General features: G+C 38.2%; 1 protein-coding gene across 1 annotated transcript in view; it reads left to right on the top strand.

The window, feature by feature from the left end:
* Nucleotides 1–16,825, top strand: part of ADGRL2 (adhesion G protein-coupled receptor L2) — a 653,868-nt gene that overhangs the window by 113,174 nt on the left and 523,869 nt on the right. The window contains exon 3 of the mRNA XM_058303275.2: nucleotides 15,935–16,004. The gene's annotated coding sequence lies outside the window, so the exon portion shown is untranslated. The remainder of the gene's footprint in view (nucleotides 1–15,934; nucleotides 16,005–16,825) is intronic.

Below are 16,825 nucleotides of genomic sequence, written 5' to 3'. Positions count from 1 at the left end.
TTTTCATATTCAGGTCAAACTAAAGATAGCTAAATGTTATTTAGGAACACTGGAGGGTGGATTGAGGCGGTTAGGTGGGCATGCTCAGGACACTGTCTAGAAACACAGAAGCAGAACACATACCTATTACTCAATCCTATCCTGTCATTGTAGTAAAATATATACATCCAGTCAGACCCGAATTTTCACTGGATAGCACTGAAGCTCTAGAAACTGAAAAAGTTTGTGTAACTCAGAGTAAGAAACACAAGTAAGTCATATGGAATCTTTGACTCAGATCCTGAATACTAAATCATCTGGCACAATTGCTAGCAGTGTCACATCGTTCGGCATCTTTGTCGATCAGATTCCTCTGTTTTCTTTTTCCTATCATAATATTGTACACATATATGTACTGTATAAGTAATGAACGGAAAGGCTTAAGTATTTCATGTTAAATGCGACCAGAAATGTAAAAAGAAGCTACTTAATTCCTAAACCATTTAGACTAATATCATCACAGATTGTCATTCAACAAGTTATGTCATTACCAAAACCAAGGTCAAATTGCACTTTAAAAAAATATGAAGCCAATCTTTAAAGAGTTTTACAAAAATGAAAGAACCGACTGATCTTTTCTGAACACTCTTTATCCTGATGAAAAAGTAATCTATCTACCAATGTATCAGACTATATATTCATCCATTCTTATCTGTAATAGTTAAAAAGTTTCCAAGGACAATACATTTCAGTATTATATTGCACATTTCATTTCCTAAGGGCACTTCAATTTGTCTTCATTTATGGAAGAAGATGAATTTTGTCACTGAGCATTCCAGACCCATGTTGCCTGAAAGGGGTCAGTGGCACACCAGCATTTATGGAAGTCCTGAGCGCAGGCGTCAGGAGAACATCCAAAAAAGGATGAAGCATCACCTCACAAGTGCCATCTGTTGAGTGTTTTCCCGACAGCTGTATCTCTTGACCATGGCAAGTGCAGATAATCACAAGAGGCACGAAGGAGGTGCACAGCCATCAGACGCGGAGGGAAATTCCATGTTCCTCTGTGAAACAACATTGCTTTTAATTGCACCATAATGATTTTCTAACAGACAACAATGGTATGTAGTGTAGTCTTAGAGCTGATTTAAAGCACACAATAAACCACAGTGCAGCTGAAAAACCAATTGAGACTTCTTAGTGCCAGGAAGGTTTTTGTCCTATGTGAGTACTTAAGAGCATTTTCACCAGCTACTTTGTACACAATCCACTTCTATCAAAAATAACTGCCTCTATCTTTGTGCCTGGACAGATCTCTACAGTGAATGAACATTTTTTATTTCAAGTATCAATAAACTCTAGCCTTGGTTTAATTTTTAATCTTCGAGCATCATGACCCTAAAATAAGGCAAGTTCATAGGCTCTGTGACGATCCAAAATCTCACTCTCCTGCTTTTTTTTTTAAAGCACTTAATATTTTTATTCTTACCCTTCAGTGTAAAAGTCTGCCCAACTCTCACCTGTCATTACCTCTTTCAAAACATTCTGTGACCTACCATTTGAGATGATGTCGAGATAGTGGGATTAGCTGGTCAGACGCTGAAATCCTTGGTTTCTTAATGGGACAATTAATAACAGCACTAGCAGCTACCATTTGAGCACCCAATATGGAGCAGCCACTCCTCTCAATTCTTTATGTGCTTTGACTTAAAAGATTACGGTCCAACCTTCTCTTTATACAAGAGTCCAATACTCTGTTTCTGGGAACTCAGTTGTTAGAATATGATAGATTAATCAACAGGGCTTTAAATCTCCCCAGCTCCTTTCCATTCTGTAGCATAGAGGAATAAAAGAGAAAGAGAAAAAGAGGAGAGAAAGAACAAAAGACAGAGAAAGAGGGAGAAAAAGAAAAAATTAAGGAAACTTGAAAAAGCTACCCTTTGCATTTACTCATCATCATTATTATAATAACCACGGTATGTAGATCTTATCGTACACACACGCACACACATCATGCATATATGCATTCTAGACTCATTTTCTTCCCCTAATGCCAGTTCTCACCTATTTGGATACTACCATATTACTACTTCTCACTGCTAATTGGGAGTATGGCAGCAAGAAAGGATACTGGACCTAAATAAAATTTTAAACATTCTGTGCTTAACCTTGCTTTAGGTACACTTGGACACATTCTCTATATTTTTTTGGGGAAAAAATCTCCTCCAAAATGAGCCCTACATGCTTAGAATTCATATTTTTGGGGGGGGAAAAAAAATCTAACCCTCTATCCAGGACCATAGATGGCACAAAATCTGGTATATATACATTTGAAACATACTATCTATATTTGTAAATTATCCATATTATGTTTTAAAAACAGCTTTTTCTACAATGATCTACTCTTCTTTGTAATAAGGCTTTTCAGTGAACCCGACTTCTCTGTCCCATCATTTCAGAGTAAATAATTGTGAGAGATAATAGTTAATTGCTCTGTCACCTGAAGGCTACAGTAACTTTTTTTTTAGCAAAAGGATATTTGCACTTGAAGAATAGGTAAAACATCCTCTTGTTTAAACAATGGCATACACGATTCAAGAGGTGTAAAGAGCAAAAAGAAGCCATGCCTAATCTATGAAATTCAGTAATTTGGGGAGGATATAAATACAATCTAACCTTGCTTTAGGCGTAACTCTTTTCCTTAAATCAGTAGTCAGGTGAGATTTCAGTTATTATGGATGTGTTTGCCAGTCCCAAGAAATACGACTTTCTCTGCTGCTATTTGAAATCATTTGCTGTAAAGAATGCTGCACCACATGTCTACTTCCTTCAGTTGTGCCCTGATCTATGCCACTCACTAGGGTCTCTTCAATCTCTTTCTTAAAACAATGGTTTCCATACACCAAGCAGTGCAGTTTCAGCAGACGTTTTCTCCTGTCTATGATAAAATGAGAACAAATAAGGGCTATGAAATTATACGTGTATATTGATGGAACAAATACGTTTTGAGTCTCTCTCACGTGCCAGGCAATATTTTGGGTGGTGAGGAAAAGCAGTGAACAAGGGATCGAAAGCCCTTGACTACATGGACTTAGGCTGTAAGGGGGAGGACTGATCATAAGCAAGCAAATAATATCTAGCCAGGTAGTGACAAGTACGTAAAAAATAATAATAATAATAATAATAAAGCAAAGCAAAGGAATGGAGAGGGATGAAAGTGGGGGAAGGGGAGGGTTTGTTGGTCTGAGATCCGAGGGAGGAGGGGTTTCAACGGTGTGGTCGGACAAGCCCTGCCTATTGTGGTTGGTTTAGAGTAAGAGCTCTGGAAATATCTCAGGGAATAGATTTCCAGTCAGAGAGATGGCTGGTGGAAAGGCAAGAAGGTGGGAAGGGACTCGCTGTGTTTCAGGAACTGGCTGTTTCTGAAGGTCTTCGTTGCATGCTGGTATAAAAGTGGCCAGCTCTCCGTTTCTGAACGAGCCAATCCTTGCCAACTTCTTACCATGTCTTTTCTTTTAAGAAATGACGTAAGATTTCAAAGTTAGTTATTTTTTTGTCCTTTTTTCTTTTAATAGCCTAACTTGGCAATATAAAATGTTGGCAGCCTTAGTCATTCTGCTTTCTTAAAAGAAAAACAAAACTGATTCATAAAATCCAAACCTTCGTAAAATCTTGGCTAAAGACAACATTGTGCTGAAAATGCCAAATCTCCCTCTGTGTCCATGGAAAACTCCATCTTCAGCGGTTCTTGACTATTCATTTGTTTGATTTGTTCTACTAAATTTCATACGTCCTAATTTTCCAGGTTTATTCTGAAAGAAAGAAATACTGCTCCCCCACACCCCCATTCACGTTTTATATGTTTGGTTTCTTCTATTTTGTTTTAACATGAAAAAGTGGTAGTGAAATTTATCCTTGATTCTTTCATAAAACAGCATGTCAGCAGAGCAGGTACGGGAAATGAGGCCCTCCCAAGATCTTTTATAGTCTGACATCAAAATTAAATTGGGATGTTGAGAACATCTGGGCCTCTCTCCCACTCACTCTGCCCCCAAGATTTCTTAGGGATATCCGTGTTTTGTTTTGTGTTTGTTTGGGGGGTAGGGTAGGGAGTCTGAAGCTGCATTTTCTTTTTTTCTTTAAGGGAAAAAGAGAAAACCAGATATTTTCAAGGGAATTGACTACTAGTGGCCAGTATAACAAAGAAACCCCACTAAGCCTAACCACAACCTGACAGAATGAAAAGTGATTCCAGAACTGCCACTCACCACAAATCCCCATGAAACATGCCAGGAAACCAGCTGAAAGCAGTAGAGAGGCTGCTTCAGAAGGGCCACAAATATGGCCCCCAGAGAATCTTTCTGGTCCTATTCAAATTCAAAGTTGTAAAGCGGGGGAGGGGTGGAAACTGGAGACAGAATTAGCAGCCCTGTGATCATTTTCAGGGTTATGACTGAACTGATTTAAAATGCAAAACCGCATTCCATTGTAAACACAGAGACAAACTGGAAACAGAAAGGAAATAGGATTTCACTTGGTGATTTTCAATTTTAGGATTGAAATGGGGACGGGGAAAAAGAGTGCTATTTATTTTTCCAGAACTGAGATTGCCTGTTCTTTTTTGTAAGATAAGTGAACACGGGCTGATATATTATTTCTTTTGGGCTTTGATGCTAATAAGGCAAACTTCCCACAGACTCTGACAGAAAGGATGAATACCTTGCCCCGCTAATGGTTAATTTGTAGTGGCATGTGTATTTCTTGAAGGTTCACAAAGTTTCCTAATTCATCAGCACACAATTGGGCTTTTTCCCTCCCTTTAAGCAGAATAAAATACCAAGGGGCCAAGAGGTGATGCCAGATATTCAGGGTGCTATATTATTCTTCAGTCGGTATATTTACCGCCACAAAGTTATTGCTAATTTTTTTTCTACCTTAGGAACAAAATGGTTCTTCAGCAAATAATTTAGTACTGACCACACTTTAAAATGTTTATTGCTGTTGAATCTGTCACAGATTCCATCAAGCCACAGAGATGCTAATCTATCCCATGTATTTGAAACTCCTCTGGGAAACATATATTTGGGCTTACTACTGAGTGAACATGACTGTTAGGATTATGGAGACCATACATAGTGAAGAAAAGCAGCATGCCTTTTCTGACTGGAAAGTAAACAATAGGGCGATTGTCGGCTTACACTTGGGACCTAACAGCCCTACTGCTGAGGAGCTGTATGCAAAAACCCCGATCAGCAAGCAGTCTTGATGTTTGCTTCTTGGAGTTGGATGTTGTCAAGGATTCAGATGAGCCACCCCAGTGAGTATGCAGGAAACAAAACAGGATATTCTTGTTTAAGGACTGCTTTCTATAATTATGTTGATTTTTTATGCAACACTTGAACTTTTAAAAACGCAAGGATGCCTAAGTACTCCAGAGGAGAATAAATGATTGGAATTTCGTCTTAAGTGAAATGTGATTGTGCTTTCTTAACAACATTAACTTGTTTGTATTTGTGATTGGGTCTATGAATTAAGTACTCTTAGGCCGTGCCTGGGCTGTACCCTCCTTCCCTTTCCTCCCTCTCCTCCCATTCTCAAACAGGTGATGGAATTGTCTTGGAACTTCATATTTCCTGCTCGGAAAAGGCACTGGACTGTGTAATAATCTGACAGGGACGTTTCAAGAGTATCTGGAGTTTCCCCTGGACAGCTGGGGGTGGGGGTGGGGGTGGGGGTGGGTGAGGGAAAAGTGCAGCATCCTTTGAGCTAGTGAACTGCAGCAATTTGAATCCAGCCCCACTTTGGTTTCTGCCAAAACTAGGGTCTTGACTGAAGTAGTCCAATTGTCCATAAGCTAATCGTAAAATAGTTTTTAGTTGCTTAGTTGAGAAACAGAAGTGTCCAATTTGTTTTAAAGTTCAAATGAAGCCTGAAAGTTTAAGAATTAACAAATAGTCATGATTTGAAAAACCACTATATAGATGGCTTTATATTACAAAATAGCGAAAGGATAATATCAAAAATTGCTGGGTCAAGCTGGATTTACCCTAGACCTGCTATTGCGCTGGTCATTCTAAACAGGACTCACCCCTGCCTATGGTTACTCTAGACTTAGCCTCTCCCTAGTGTAAGACAGAACTTACCATTGTTTACGGTTCTTTCACAACTAGTCTCACAGTTGTGTATGTTTGCCATTGTAATGGTAACCACTCTACTCTCCCCTGTTGCAATCCAAGAAAACTCCTGCTCTCCGTGCTTCAGAGAAGGCAGATTTGAAACACCCGGTCTCCTGTCATTCTGCCCTTGTTAATAAACCTGCTTTCTCTCATGACCAGTCCAGTGTGGACTCCAATTCATCTGCTCTGGGCAAGAACCCAGAGGGACCCCTGTGGGGTTTCCTTCACTACCATGAACTGTTCTATTGTTGTATATACAAAGTCTTCAGAATGCAAACAGCTGAACTCAACTGTAAATACTCTGAGGAAAAGCTTCTTTAGAAGTGTGTATCATAGTCTTGCTTAGTATACTGCCCTTTCATCTGTTCTTCCTTGCTGAGGAAGGAACATTTGGCTCAGTGATTTGCTGGATAATGCTATCATGCTACAGACATCCGGTCACTCCTTTCCCATCCAAATATCAGTTCTGCGTATTAGGCTAGGGATGTAACGTATTTGTTTGCCAAGAAATTTGATTTTGCGACAATTATTTGCCCGTTAACTTTTAAAAATTACTTTGCACTCCTTTAATTTAATCAAAATGCCACACAATTTCCTATTTCACATGAATAATTTTGATAATTTTATAACACAATGAAAGGATTATAGATTAGTGCAGGTAATCTCTTCCATATTCTCCTTATTTTTCTTAAGATTCCAACCCACAAAAGATCACAGACAACATAATGCTTCTGGGCCAAGGGCACTAGAGGTCCCTTTGCTAAAGCACACTGGCTGGGCAATCACATTCAAAAGGAAGTGTGCCCTGAGTGTTAACCACTGTGATTGAACGGAGAAAATGAAATGTGAACTAGTCAGCACCTGCCAAAATTAGTCAGGGGCACCCTGCAAATGCCAATCTCACTCTAGGGGGAAACTTCTTTGGGAAAGAGTTTAAGATGGTGCTTTGGGGTCAAATTGCCTAGGTTTGAATCCAGATTCTTCCAGTTGGACAAGCAAATTATTTAAAACTTTCTTCCCAGTGGTTTTCTTTTTCCATTTATTCATTTCTGCCTAACAAAATATCCCAAAACCTAGCGGCTTAAAACAGCAAATTATTATTTTCTCTCACTTTTCTATGAATTAGCTGGTCAATTCATATCTGTGGTTTTGTTGCCATCAGATGGCATCAGGCACTAGATACATTTGCTGGCTTGACTGGACTAGCCTTGCAGCAAGGCTCATTCATATGCTGAGTATGGCACAGAGCACAGGTGGGGTGGGTTATGCCCCCAGTGGTGGGCTTTCTCACAGTGTGGAAGCCGTAGAAGAGCCTGACTTCTTGCATGGCAGCTCAGAACTCCAACAGGGCAAGGCGGAAGTTGCAAGTCAACTTAAAGACTACGCCTGGACCTAGTGTATTGTCAGTTCCACCACACTATTCATCAAGCAAGTCACTAAACCAGCTCAGATTCAAATGGGAAGGAATTAGATTCCGTCTCTCAATTAGTGGTGTAGTAAATAATTTGCCACCATCCTGAGCCTCCACAAACGTATCTGGCACATAGAGTTTTGTGAGGATTAAATGACTTAATCTATGTACAGTAGTTAGACCAGTGTCTGGCATGTGTAACATATGCTGTTATTATTTTCTAGATCCCTACACTATTTTATTTTCCTTCATTGCATTTATCACCATCAAACATTTCTTTCTCTCTTTCTCCCCCTCTCCTCTTTCCTCTCTTTTATCTTTCCTGCCTTCTCTCTCTCTTTCTTCCACGTGTTTATTGTCTTTCCTACCTTCTCTCTCTCGCTCTTTCTTCCATATCTTTACTGTCTTTTTCCCACACAAACAGGGACTTCACAATCATAGGGACTGCATTTTTTTCCAGGGCCTAGGACAATGCCTGATAAGTAATGAGTACATCATAAATATATATTTTTTAATGAATGAGCAAATAATTGAATAAATAAATGGTTTCTTAATGGAAAGAGAAACTAGAAGAAACCAACATTTTTGATTTTGGGTTGTAGAAGATGAGATTAGGGTTGGGGTTTGGGGAGGTAGTTAAATGTAGAGAGGTTGACATTCCGATTTATTTCAAGTTAGGATCAAAATGATCTCTCATCTGGAGCACTTGTTAACTGAAACTGTCTGAGGACACCAAAAATATATGACCTCAAGTCTATTTTACCTCCGAAATAGCTCACCACAATCGGCACCGTTAGGGAACTTCATGTTGCCACCCGCAACTAGGCTTGCTGCAAGGCCTTAGATCTGAGAGGTCTGGCCTTGAGTTCTGGCTCTGCTGTTTAATTGCTGTGTGACATGAAAAGGTTTTTGACTTCTCTGAGTTGTAAAATCAGACAACCAGGCAAACCTCATAAGATTCCTGTGAGAACTGAACACAGCTGACAAAGTGTTTCAACAAAAGTACCGGACACATTTGATAAAAATGTACCAATCCCTAAAAATATTATTAAGGCAACTTTAATGACATGGATCTTCTTATACTTTATATTTCTTGGTTGGTTTTTCAATTTTTATTTTTCAAAAACTCGTCTTCTGTTTCCAAACACATTAAAAAATATTAGAGCAATAATAAGATGACTTTTTACTAACTCAACATTCAGTCTGTGAGTATATTGATCCATAAATCCAACACTCTATCCCACCAGTATTTGACATAGGAAGTAACACAGAATATTGAATAAGTTTCAACAACCATGTTAAAAATAAATGTTTAAATTTATGAAGAGAAATGTGACATCAAGGGAAGAAAACATCACGTCCAAAGAACAACTTCCCAGAATTGAAGGGGAATTCCCTTAGCCCCAACCCTGTGACAGGATGTCCAAATGTAAATTACTTAATCAACAGATGGTGATTGTTGGGAGTTGACCAAATACAAAGCTCTCAGAACTTTGGGGAATTTTTAATGAGAAACCACTTCTCCCTGATTTTTAGGGCTCTCAGTATTTCAAAATAAACTTATTGACCAAGATTAATTGATAAATATAACATTTTTCCCTCAAAATAGTGAGGAAATATATGTATATATATAAAATCAATTTCAAGATTGGCTATTTATAGGTATACACACACACAAATATAGATATATAAAGTCATGGTGGGTAACTTGGGCAGGAATTTTTTCTGTTTTCCTGTTTTAGAAAAGCTGTTGAATATTTCTTACATTAGAAGACTGTTACAGGACATGTGGAAGATCGAAAATAGAAAAAGAATGATGCAATAGAAAATCATACTCCTTTTAAGTAAAATATTCAACACTAATGTTGCATATTGCTGGAGATAGACAGTACCACATACATTCTGCTTTCCAACCAGCAAAACACCAGAACAGGCACATGGCAGGCACAGCACAGTCCTGCTAAGTGAAGGAGAATGTACTTGCAGAGATCACAGCATAGCATAGTAAAAATTAATTGATTTGTTTCCAGGAAAAATGTACAAATGCAGGATTCATAGGTTTAATACCACACATCTGGCAGGACTAAAATTACATAACTTGAATGTGATGTGCCAAACAAATAAGAGATAGTAAATAGTTTTCTTTCTTTCCTTCTTTGAATTATTTTTTCCCTCATTTTTTGTGTCCATTACCATAATATCTGGACCCTGCAACTAAGAGTGTAGTCACCTGTGCTGAATCACCTTGTCATGGCTCTTTGCATTAACCAAGGACAGGTGATGGGCTCCATCAAGGACCACTATGGCGAAGTAGAGGATCAGATAAGATCATTCGTATGGGCGTTTCCATCCTTCCAGAATCTCTTCAGGACCCAGACATTAGAAAGATAAGTGGGAAGCAGATGTGACTCAACTAATAGAGCATCTGCCTAGCATATAGGAGGTCCAAGGGTTCAATACCCAGGGCCTCCTGACTCGTGTGGTGAGCTGGCCCATGCGCAGTGCTGCCGCATGCAAGGAGTGCCATGCCACGCAGGGGTGTCCCCTGCATAGGGGAGCCCCACGCACAAGGAACGCATACCGCAGGGAGAGCCGCCCACACAAGAGTGGTAGCACACACACGGAGAGCAGCAAGATGATGCAACAAAACGAGACACAGATTCCCAGTGCCGCTGACAAGAATATAAGTGGACTAAGAAGAACACACAGAGAATGGACACAAGAGAGCAGACAATGGGGAGAGGAGGGGGTGGAAGGGGAGAGAAATAAATAAAAAGAAAATAAATAAATAAGTCTTTAATAAAAAAGAAAGATAGGTGTTCTGTAGGGACCGTGCTCGGCTCCTACCCAGTCCCCACCTACCAGGAACTGGGGAAAACCCTATTGTTCCCTGTCTGGATCTGAGAGGATCCAATTGTAGCAATCCTCACATCCGTAGGCAGCTATTGGCTATCTTTACTACACATTACCCCTTCCAGGGAATGTCTAAAATTTCCCTCTTTAAAATAGTAAGTCCAGATGGTAATAATTCTCAATGAAATGTGTTCATAAACATTTACGTTTTTCTTTCATATTGGTAGTCATGATTAATAACTAATGCCTATAGTTTGGATGACAATGTATTCAATGATTCCAACAAGGCAAAAGCCCTTTCGAGGAATTTCAGTGTCCAGACTATTATTTAATCCAATGAACAAAAATATTGTTGCTTCCTCACTTAAAAGGATTCATTCCAAGGGTTAAGGACAGATGAGATGGATGTCTGCAGTCTCCAGGAATCACAAATGTACAAACGAGAACAAATTTTTCTCTACTGTTTTTACAAAAAAATGGAATGCTTTTTTTCACACTAGGCAAACAGCAACTGGTTTAGTCTCATAAATTTACATACCCTAAATAGTGTCAGTATTCAGGCAGATTAGATTAACAGGCCTTGTGTTATCATCCAAGGGAAAAAAGGGAAAATATACCCAAAGTCATCTGGTTAATTGGAGGAGTTGAAGAGATGAAGTTGTTTCCATTAGGTTCTTTTGGAACAGTTGCAAAATCCACAAAATCTGTTTTCAGCTCAGTCATTCATCCTGTTGGATGTGTGCTGTATTTTCAATTTAATGATAATTGCCCTTTCCATTTCTTTGATAATTGCCCTCTCTATTATCATTTATGGAGATTCAAATTATAAATCAAGACAAGACAGCCAGAAAAATATTATGATTGTCCCTTCTGAGGCCACAGCAAACTCAAGTAACACTGCCAAAGTCTGAGTGCTTAAGCTATTTTCATTTGCATGTTTCTGAACATTTTATTTTAGGGTCCAGTGATTTCTCTAAAGAGGAGGTTGCACGACAATAATAGAACTGAATGATAATGTATACAGAGAATGTAAATTTAGCTTCGATTCAATAGTTATAAACTTGTACTTGAAACCAGCAACTTGCTCTCCTGTTTGAAAGCAAAGGTGAGGAGTCAGCTACAAATGTTTACTATGAATCATAGATGCCACTGTGAGAGACTTTGCTAGCACTGCCTCCTGCAAGCTTCCCCCTCTTCCTACTCTTGGCCTATTTGGGAAAAAAAGACCAACATTTTTCTCACTGACTGTGCTTGATGATCAGCACAATGAAGTGTACAGAAAGAAATGTGTGAGATTCTACCTAAGATTCCAGGAACCACCTCCCAAAACAAAAGCAGAAAAAAATCTTCCACATAATTTTTTTTGAGGTGTTAATGGTGGTGTGTTGGGACCAGCCACTCAGGAGACACTATTGTTAAATTTTCAGGAATTTGTCAAGCTCTTTGTTCCCTAAGAGCCATTAATAAAAATTAAATTATATATATTTAGAATGAACTATATAATCAAAAGCAAAGGTAATAAATACACAAAACTCCTCACTTCCTAATTATTTTAGGGCATTGTTTTATTTTCTATGTTCTTGAGGCATTTTCATCCACTGGAAGGACACCCAAATCTCTTGCTCTAGTTTCTCCCCTAATTTATAACCTTACAGTTCCAGCTACTTACTGCCATTTCTGTGAGACTTTTTGACACAGCAAACACAATGGACCACACCTGAATTCATCATTACCCCATCAAACTAGTTCTTTCCTTTGACATCCATATTTCTGTTAATAGCATTCCAATTTCTTCACTAAAGCTCCACGTTTCTAATTTGTCTATGTCTCTTCCTTCTCCATTACTGTACGTTTCAGCAGTTGCCAATTCCTATAGATTGTCTCTGAAATAACTCTTGCATCTTTTTCTTTCTTTTAATTCCCACTGCTGCTACCTAGTCTATGCTCTCATTAATCTCTTTCTTGTCTGGACTATAACAATAGCCTACTCTCCGATTTTCACAGCTTTAGATTCAGCTTAAACATAACAAGAAGCATTCTTCTACAGTTAATACACTCTGGTAACACATGTTCTCTGTCTGTCTCTCTCTGTCTCTGCTAATTGTGTTATGTTTTATATCTGTCTTTATTCCATGAGAATAGAAACTCGGCCCAACTCTCTGTATCCCCAACACTTAATAGTACCTCACAGGTGCTGAAAATATTTGTTGGGTCAATTATTGATTAAATCAGTTGTCTCTCCTTGCTCTGATCTATAGTATATATACTTCATCTACCTAAATTGGATTCCTGGTTAATTTACTCCCTTGGTCAAACATCATCAGCATTTCCCAATTGATTGCCTAACAGCTAATCTCCTGACCCCTCCATTCCCCTCAGAATATTCTAGATCAATGCTGGGTTCAGGAATTGTGGTTGTTGTTATTGTATTATCAGGAAATGGCAATATTGGTCATGATTTCAAAAGCTTACTCAGTCTGTATCATGCAGAGCCTTAGAGAAAGCAGAAGAGCTAATCTTTTCCTATCAATAATATAATACCTCTTCCTAAAACAAGAGGTGCATTGAGGAGTTTACCATCATAGCCCAGGCATAAAGAAACTGGTCATGGAAATGACATGCTTATTTTTAAATTTAAAAAAATTAATATTGTAGAGTTTCCTAACAAATTTTCAAAGTAATTTTTCCTTTTTTTAGATGTAAAAGACAACCTAAAAATGATACTGGAGATTTCCTCCATTTTACTTAAACCCATTTCATTTCACCTCTTCCTTAGATGAGATGCCATTGGATAAACTTTTTCTCTAAGCTAACTTCTTTTAATTCTTGATGATTTTTCTTATTTTATTATATACTCTTCTCTCCATATATGCACATGATTGCACCTTCTTCATTTGCATTGTAATGATTAAAATATTTCTTTCATATTATTGGAATTTATTTTTTCTTAAATCTTGTATATATCCGCCCCTGAATTACAGTTTAAAGAACACCCTTTCTAAACAGGTTTTTAAAGTTCTGACCTTGTATTTTTCTAACAGTGATACTACTATGGCATAAGAAATAAGAGTTACTCAAACATCTGCTTGTTTATTAAAATGTTATTGTTTTGAACCTGGGAATTTTTCCAGAAGAGGTGATTTCAAAATCTGAGGGCACCACACAAAGAGCAACCCTGTTCAAAATAGAGTTTTTCAACAACTGAATAAGACTAGCTTTCAAAGGAGACTGTCAATATACCATTCTGATAAAAAAAAAAGTCATTCTCAAGCTTTGTCAGGAATAACTTATTTAATATAATTGGCTACACTTGGTTAATGCTGCCCTTTTTAGGTTTATTAACATTAAAGATCTATATGTAAAAGATACATATAGCAATTAATTTAGTTATTATATAACTAAACTGTAAAGAAAGTATTTAAATTTCCTCGAATCCTGGAATTCTGTAGTTTAAAAATTCACTAAACAAAGTTTTTTTTTTTTTTAATAGGCAGCCATTTCTTGGTCAGCTCTCTGGATTAACCTTATTTCAGTTTTATGCCAGATTCAGTACTTAATTTTCCATTGTAGGTATGAAACTCATTTGATGTGAAATTCAACCTATATAATTGTTTAATTAGGAATGAATTTTAAGTATTCAAGACCTATATACAATACTTTGACTTTAAAGACTGAAATGAACAGGACAGCAGTAATTAATTAAGGGGTGGCAAATTGGCTTCACCATCTCATTGTCATAAGAAATTGTTACTAATTGCTGCATCTCACCATTTCTATTCTAAGTTAGCTTTTTACTGCCTACAAAATATTTTTGACTGCAGTATGTACAACTTTCAAAGCAGAGGGAAAGATATTTCTTGGTAGCCAAATAAATACTTACTGCTTGAATAAAAATAATTAATAGATAGTAAATATCTATACCATTAAAATAAATGAGGTAAATTAAATATTCTCTTTCCATTACAAGTGAAATGAATGCTTATCAGCTACAAAGGTGTGGTGGTCTGGAATCTTCCCATCACACAGCTGATGCCAGTAGGTGCAGTGTCAGAGAATGAGAAGTTAGGAGACCCATGGATAGTTAGATTTTGCAGAAGCTGAGAGAAGTAGATAATAGCTGCTGGGGAGAGGGGGATCCTGTCACCAATATATCAAAAATAAAGTTTCTTTTCTTGCCACCAATGGTGAGCAGGCACTTGCACCTCTGGAAAAACATGGCATTGCTCTGGGATCTTTAATCATTGGTCATCAATACCAAAGCAAGACAGGTAAACCTGTCTTTCAGGAAAGAATAATTACCATTGGAAAAGAGCAACTCTCAAAGACCATTAGAGCAAACAACAAACACGCAAAAATTTGTGTTATCTGTTGTTTTTATTATATGACAACTTCGAAATTGAGAGATATAATTACCTAAGAGGAAAGAAAATCCCCTGAGTCATTTTAGTTTTTATATTTAAAATGTGTCCTGAGTTCATGTTAATATTAACTTTATAAACTCCTCTTAATTTGTCATATTTATTGCAGATAAAAATCACCCAACCTCCCTCTACCTGTAAAGACTTGCCTTCAGATTTGCCCTCATATCTGCATTTACCAGAGGAACAGATGCTCAGCTTTTAAGGGTCAGAGTTTGACCCATTTCCTCCTAGCACTAAAGCAAAAAGAAATGGGGTTCTGAAGTGATGGTGGCAGTTTTCCAATGGCTGACCTGTACTTTTACATTCAAAGTAAGCAGGTGGCATCAATGGGCTGTGTAATGACTAACAAGACAAGAGAGCAATTGATCTTTTTATTAACCCATTTCCCCAGGTGGGTGGCAGCCCATTCCCCGCTCCTGGGTTCAGATGTCTTGCTCACTTCCAGGAATCAGTTTAGACCTTTTCTCTTTTCAATCTCAGCTGATACTTAAAGCACCTGGGGCAAAAACACTGATATTCCTGGAAACAGATGTGGCTCAAGCAGTTGGGCTCTTGCTTACCATATAGGAGATCCAGGGTTCGATGCCCAGGAAGGCAAGCGGGCCCATGTGGTCAGCTGGCCTATGGGGAGTACCGCCCCACACAGGAGTCCCTCCGACATGGAGAGAGAGAGCTGGCACAGCAAGATGAGGCAATAAGAGACACAGAGGAGAGACAATAAGAGACATAGCAGAATATGGAGCTGAGGTGGTGCTCCCTCCCACTCCAGAAGGTCCCAGGATCGGTTCCTGGAGCTGCCTAATGAGAATACAAGCAGACACAGAAGAACACACAGCAAATGGACACAGAGAGCAGACAATGGGGCGGGGAGGGGGAATGGGAGAGAAATAAATATACAACCTTAAAAAAAAAAAAACACTGATATTCCTTCTCACCTAAATTCTGCCCTCTCCTTACTGCCAAATTGGTAAATGCCTGCACAGTTTGAGTCTAATAGAAAACAGTATTTAGTGCACATGCTAAAGTATCTGTAGTCCTACTCATACTTTTTTCATGCTGGATTTGAACTGCGGGTTTCTCTGTTTTCCTTCTAGGTCACAGACCACTTAACTCTAAATCTCACAACTAGTTCTGAAGAGCATGGAGCCTACATAGAATTCTAAGGTAAAGGATTAATTTCGAAACAAGGCATACTGGATTTAATTATAGAATGAATTAAGCACTGTTTCAATGTGTTGTGTTTTATCTCTTGGTGGTTTTCAAAGTTCTTTAAGTAGAAGGCAGAAGAATGATCCTGGTTTGGACTTGAGGAAGAGGCCAGATCTGTGGTTCCCGCTTCTCATAAGCCAGGTTATCTGTTGCTTGATGCTTAAGTCTGGCTACCTATCTTGCAAATATATTCTCATGATTTTAAGATGATCCTTTCCTGGAGTATGCCTGGGCCTTTACAAAGCACATAGGCAAATGGAGATTGATTAGAACTGCCATTTTCATATGAGAAAGCCAGATTTGTTAGGATGTGCTCCTCAGCAGAGGTAGGAAGAGGTACCAAATAGCTCATTAAATCTACTTCTACCACACATGGTATGACATGAGGAAGTATGGTGTAAAAAATTTGTTGAAGATGAACTCATATTTCCAATTCTTTGAATCAGAGTGTCGTTTGCTTTTATGGTTGTTACTAAGGAATTGCGTACTCCAAGGGGCTATCGATTTTATATTAAGATGAACTCTTACAGGATCTTTGAGTCCAACTATAGAAAAATGATCAAAACCCTGGACTTGAGATAAAAATTCTCTACGTTTAAATTATGGTTCTGCTATTTACTATATGTCTGTGGGCTTCAGTACTCTCATCTGCAAAGTGAGAAAAAATAATAATATCTACTTTCAAGAGCTGTGGCAGAGTGTATACAAGTTAGTAGATGTAAAGCGCTTAAAATATTGCCTGGCACCTAGTGAGCACTAAATTAACTTAATTATTT

Source organism: Dasypus novemcinctus, chromosome 9, assembly GCF_030445035.2.
Source record: "Dasypus novemcinctus isolate mDasNov1 chromosome 9, mDasNov1.1.hap2, whole genome shotgun sequence".
In the NCBI taxonomy this organism is placed as follows: Eukaryota; Metazoa; Chordata; class Mammalia; order Cingulata; family Dasypodidae; genus Dasypus; species Dasypus novemcinctus.
This window is presented reverse-complemented; position numbering and strand designations above follow the sequence as displayed.